The 6160-nt window shown below is 43.3% G+C and overlaps 1 pseudogene across 1 annotated transcript; it reads left to right on the top strand.

The window, feature by feature from the left end:
• The first annotated feature begins 555 nt into the window (after nt 1–555).
• Zc3h11a-ps2 (zinc finger CCCH-type containing 11A, pseudogene 2) lies at nt 556–4728 on the top strand (annotated as a pseudogene). Its single transcript, XR_015646835.1, has one exon. The product of XR_015646835.1 is annotated as a zinc finger CCCH-type containing 11A, pseudogene 2 (transcript).
• The last annotated feature ends 1432 nt before the right edge of the window (nt 4729–6160 follow it).

Here is a 6160-nt window from a genome sequence, read left to right as displayed (position 1 = left end):
AAGAGTCCTGCCCCTGACTGCTCCTAGGACTCTGTGCCTGAGCAATTTCCTTTTGGGTCAGGAATGTGGTCAGAAAGTAGTTGTCTCCTCTGAGATCTCAAGAGTCTCCACACCTCAGGATTTGGGTGCAGGGAGCCGTGGTACTCGTTCAGTTCAGTTCTGGATGTAACCAGAAACTAGCTGATTCCTGCCACTTCGAGGCACTATGCAGTTTCCTCTTGGGTCGGGAATGTGGACAGAAGTGAGAAGAAGTACTGGTCTGTCCTGAGGCCTCATGATTGTCTGCACTTCTGGGAGTTTTGCTCTCTCCCCAATGGGATTTGTATACAGGGAGCTGATTCAGTTCAAGCTGTCTGCTTCTGGACCCAAACCTTGCAGTTTTTGTCATTATTGCTCTGAAGTATAGCTTGAGGTCAAGGATGGCGATTTGGTGTTTCCTTCCCAATTTCTTTTATTGTTCAAGATTGTTTTGGCTATCCTGAATTTTTTGTTGTCCATATGAAGTTAAGAATTGCTCTTTCAAGATCTATAAAAAATGTATTGGAGGACGCTGGCAGTCTTGGGTTTCTGCATGTTCGGCTGCTGTGAGGATGGCGGGCGACCGCAGCTAAGAAAAGAGATAGACGTGGCAGCACTCGAGAGTCGGAGACATTGTCATCGGTTCGGTAAAGTTTCTGTTCTCTGGCGTAATAGCTTGGAACTGAGTGAAGACACAGATGTTCCTGTTGAGAGCAACCAGCTAATGATTTATGTTTTAAAGACGATTTCTGTGGTTGAGTTGTCATTGGAAGAATAAGTCCACTTCAAGAGTACTTGGAGCTGGTCTTCACCTCGAGGAAGCAGTGGCTTATTCCAGGAAGCCACTTTTGGCCTGAGAATTTACCCAGTATGCCTAATCAGGAAGAAGACTGCTATTTTTATTTCTATTCTACATGCACCAAAGGTGACAGCTGCCCATTCCGTCACTGTGAAGCTGCACTAGGAAATGAAATTGTTTGCACACTATGGCAGGAAGGTCATTGTTTTCGACAGGTGTGCAGATTTCGCCACATGGAAATTGACAAAAAACGAAGTGAAATTCCTTGTTATTGGGAAAACCAGCCAATGGGATGTCAAAAATTAAATTGCGCTTTCCATCACAACAGAAGTCGTTATGTCGATGGACTGTTCCTACCTCCAAGCAAAACTGTGTTACCCACTGTGCCTGAGTCACAAGAAGAGGAAGTAAAGACGAGCCAGCTCACGGTTCAACAGAACAAATTGTCTGTTCAGTCCAACCCCTGCCCTCAGCTGCAGAGCGTGATGAAAGTGGAGAGTTCGGAAAACGTTCCCAGCCCCACACACCTGCCTGTCGTGATCAATGCTGCCGATGATGATGAAGATGACGATGATCAGTTTTCTGAGGAGGGTGATGAGAGCAAAACACCTGCCCTGCAGCCAACAACGGACGCCCATAATGGACTACGAGTGGCCTCTACCCGCAAACCTGGAGCCAGCTTAAAGCCAGGTGACTCTTTGAATTTTGGAATAAAAACGCTTGAGGAAATTAAATCAAAGAAAATGAAGGAAAAATCCAAGAAGCAAGGTGAAGGCTCCTCGGGAATGTCCAGTGTTTTACATCAGCCTCAGCCCAATCCAGGCCCTGAGAAGGAGAATGTTCGGACTGTGGTGAGAACCGTAACTCTGTCAAGCAAACAAGAAGAGCCCTTGGTTAGACTGAGTCTTACTGAGAGACTGGGGAAACGAAAACTTCCAGGAGGTGGTGACAATGATCCCCCATTAAAGCGAAGTCTTGCACAGAGACTGGGGGAAAAAAGTGGAAGCACCAGAAACTAACATTGATAAAGCACCAAAGAAAGAGAGAGTTAATAAAACTGGTGAGATCCATATTAAGACACTGGAAGAAATTCTTCTTGAAAGAGCCAATCAGAAACGTGGAGAATTGCAAACTAAACTAAAGACAGAAGAACCTTCAGGAGCTGAGGATTCTCCATCAGGAACAAAAAGTTCTTCAGTGCGGATCAAAACCTTCTCTGAGGTCCTGGCTGAAAAGAAACATCGGCAGCAGGAAATGGAAAGACAGAAATCCAAAAAGGATACAAGTTGCCTCATGCTAACAGAAGATTCTGAAGTGAAAAAGACTGTAAGCCTGCCGACTGTTGCTGTTAGCAAAGGACAGCTTGAGGAGGAGCCTGCAGGCAGAGCCAGGCCTATGCAGGAGGTGCATATTAAGACGCTAGAGGAAATTAAGCTGGAAAAGGCCCTGAGGGTGCAGCAAAGCGCTGAGAGGAGTGGCAGCTCCCGGCCTCAAGCGGAGGCTGCCCCAGTGGCCAAGAGGCTGCTGTGCATCACCAAGAGATCAGGTACAAGAGAAGAGAAAAAATTTGAACTTGAGGACAATGGTGGCGCTCCCTCTCAGAGCAGTGTGACTAAGATGGGAGTTAGTGAGACTTCAGATGAGACCATAAGTGATCCCACAAAACTTCCAGTCAACAGATGTAACATTGTCAAAGAGAAACACACACAGAGACAGCAGGAGAGAGGAGCGTCACAAAAGGAGAAGCCAGCCTTGGCATCTGTGCGGGCAGATGAGGCTTCTTACTATACCAGAGTGGTGGGGAAGCCGGTGCTCACTGCTGTATCGGTCGTCACTCGGCACCTGGCAAAACGGCTCCCCACGGAGTCGTCCCAGAAAGGGGAGGTGGAGACCTCCGGGATTGGAGACTCAATACTGCACGTGAAGTGTGCGGCACAGACTCTGGAGAAAAGGGGTAAAGCCAAGCCCAAAGTAAACGTGAAGCCATCTGTGGTCAAGGTTGTCTCAGCCCCCAAATTGGCTCCTAAGCGCAAGGCTGTGGAGGTGCACTCTGCTGTCATTGCAGCTGTGAAGCCACTCAGCTCCAGCAGTGTCCTGCAGGAAAGCCCCGCCAAGAAAGCAGCCGTGGCTGTTGGCCCACTCCTCTCTGAGGATAAATCCGTCACCATGTCTGAGACAGAAAAACCGAAAGACAGTTCTGCGCTGTCTTCAGCCCAAGCTTCTTCAGAACCCTTGCTCCCCGAAGGCTCTGGCCCTTCCTCATCCCAGATGGCAACGAAACCTCGCCGGCTGAGCTCGGCCTCCACAGGAAAGCCTCCACTCTCCGTGGAAGATGACTTTGAGAAACTAATATGGGAAATTTCAGGGGGCAAATTAGAAGCTGAGATTGACTTGGATCCTGGGAAAGATGAAGACGACCTTCTGCTTGAGCTCTCAGAGATGACTGACAGCTGAAGGGGGACAGTGAGGACACTTAAAAAAAAAAACCTTCACCCAAAACTGGACTTACTTTTATCTATTTACCTGAGGTGATAATTTCCTTAAGTCTCAAATTTTACCTAAATCAAAAGTATACCTCTGAAGTACCTGTGTGTGTCCTCCCTGGGGTCGGATCTTTTACATCCCTTGATAACCGTTTTGTCCATTCAATGCCATTGTTCAGCATCCTTGAGAAGAAAGTTCTGTAATGCCCTTCTCTCCACATGGGACTGAGCTCCAAATGAAACGGTGCACGAGAACTCAGTGGTCCTTGAGGTGTTTGTCAGTGTGGGCTAGCTTCCCCTGCTGTATTTATTTATGTATTGTCTTAATTTTATCAGAGTTTAAAATGAAGACGGCTGCTAACCATTGTGGACCAAATGTCATGCTACCACTAAACAAAAGACCCACTCAGTCTGTGTAAAATCGTATGTCTTTTTAAAGGTATTTGGAGATTCATCTAAGCTTTAAAGAGGGCCGGGCAGCTTGAGCACCTGAGATGCGGACATAACTCTGGACCGGTTCTGTTGTGTCAGCTGCTCTATGGCCTCTGAAGAGCAATAGCTAATTTATTACTACTGTAATTTTTTAAAGGCTTTAAAGTGCCTCAGGGGTCCCCTGAAACTACATTTCTATTTCTGGGGTTCCCTGGATTCTTTATAAGAGATGGTGACATGACTAGAAATTCTTTTTTTAGTATGAAAATTGTTCCTTCAATACCTTTATCTTACTGGCATTGAATTATCAGAGACAGAAAATTGGTAATTTTTTTTAATTTCTAACTCTCCCAGGAAACTCCTCTTGCCTAGTATTTATTTGATGTGCTTTAACCATGGGAGGAGGGGAAAACCTCAAGCTGCTAGTGTTGATCAACAGACTGTACCAGTACATGGGGCTGTACTGGCTTAGGGACGGCAAGATGCTCTGGGGTGTATTGGATACCTCCAGTTTCTTCATTTCCGGATTGAGTTTTCTTTTCTTAATGTTGGTCTTCATAATCACCTCGAGGTTTAGACTTGTGAAGGAACAAGTCTGTTGAGGATAATAGTCTTGAAATGAGACACTGTACAGAACTGGAAGAAGGAAAGGAAAGACTCGTTCATTGTGATACTTTGTGTGGGTGGCCAGTTTGTTTCTCGTAGGGAAGTCCTGGATCACCTGTCATGTTGGCTCCTAAGGAACTGCTGTTGTAAGCGGCTCACCAAGAGTTGAAGTTCATGTAGCCTTGTTGGGAATATGGAAAAGGAAGAAAGCCACAGGACTGCCAGTTCAGTCGGGAAGATCTGGATGATTCTGCACATGCAAAAATGACTTGAAGTTTCTGTATAGACACTTGTACCAATCCATCTTCAGCTGACTGAATGTTGTATGATAGCCCTTCTCCAAAGCAGAGGTGGAAGGTTCTGGTTTCACCACACATTTATAAACACATTTCCTTTTTTGAAAAAAAAATGTATTGGAGATTTGATGGGGATTCCATTGAATATGTAGGTTGTTTTGCTAAGATGCCCATTTTCATTAAGTTAATCCTACCAACCCATGATCATAGAAGATTTTCTATCTTCTGACATCTTCTTCCACTTCTTTCTTCAGGGACTTGAAGTTCTTGTCATAGAAATCTTTTCACTTGCATGGTTAGAGTTACATAAGTTTTATTATTTGTGGCTATTGTAAAAGGTGTTGTTTCCCTAATTTCTTTCTTGGCCTGTTTATCATTTGTTTAAAGGATGGATATTGATTACTTTGAATCAATTTTGTATACAGCCACATTGCTGAAGGTTTTTATCAGCCATGGGAGTTTTGGTGGTTGCTTCTGTATACTATCAAATCATCAATCGTATGTTGAATTCTTTCTTTCCAATTTTTATCCCCTTGATACTCTTTGGTTGTCTTATTGCTCTGGCTAGAACTGCAAGTAGTATACTGAAAATGAAGGGAAAGGGGGGTTAGCCTTGTCTTGTCCCTGATTTTAGTTAAAATGCTTTAAGTTTCTCTATAGTTTGATGTTGGCTATTAACTCACTGTATTTTCCTTTGATGATGTTTTGTTATGTATACTTTATCCCAGATTTTTCTAATACTGTTGATAAGAAGGGTTGTTGGATTTTATGATAGGCCTTTTCAGCATCTAGTGAGAAAACCATATGATTTTTTTTTTCAGTTTGTGTATATGTTGTATCACCTTGATGCATTTTCTTATATTCAAACATCCTTGCATCCCTGAGATGAAACTTGGTGGATGATGAATTTGATGTGTTCCTGGATTCAGTTTGCAAGTATTTTGTTTAGATTTTTTCAACTATGTTCATGTGAAAAACGGGTCAGAAGTTCTCTTTGTTGAGTTTTTGTGGTTTATGTATAAGGGTAACTGTGGCCTCATAGAATGAGTTTGGCAGTGCTACTTCTATTTCTATGTTGTGGAAAAGTTTGAGGAGAATTGGCTTTAGTACTGTGAATGTTTGGTAGACTTCTGCACAAAAATCATCTGGCCCAGTGATATTTTGGCTGGGAGACTTCTAATGATGCTTTTTATCTTTTAAGGGATAGGAGGCTGTATAGTTTACCTGACCTTAATTTAATTTTGGTAAATTGTATCTGCTGGGAAAATTATCTGTTTTACAACTTCTGTGAAGTAAGGATTGTAAAAACCTAATGATTGTTTGAATTTCCTCAGTGCCACTTGTTATGCCTCCCTTTTCATTACCAATTTTATTTATTCTGTCTCTATGTCTCTTGGTTAGTTTGGATACAGGTTTGTCTAATTTGCTAATTTTCTCGAAGAGTCAGATCATGGTTTCATGAATTCTTTGTATTGGTTTCTTTGTTTCTAACCGATTGATTTCAGTCCTGATTTTGATTATTTCCT

Source organism: Rattus norvegicus, chromosome 1, assembly GCF_021556685.1.
Source record: "Rattus norvegicus strain SHRSP/BbbUtx chromosome 1, alternate assembly SHRSP_T2T, whole genome shotgun sequence".
NCBI classification, from domain to species: domain Eukaryota; kingdom Metazoa; phylum Chordata; class Mammalia; order Rodentia; family Muridae; genus Rattus; species Rattus norvegicus.
This window is presented reverse-complemented; position numbering and strand designations above follow the sequence as displayed.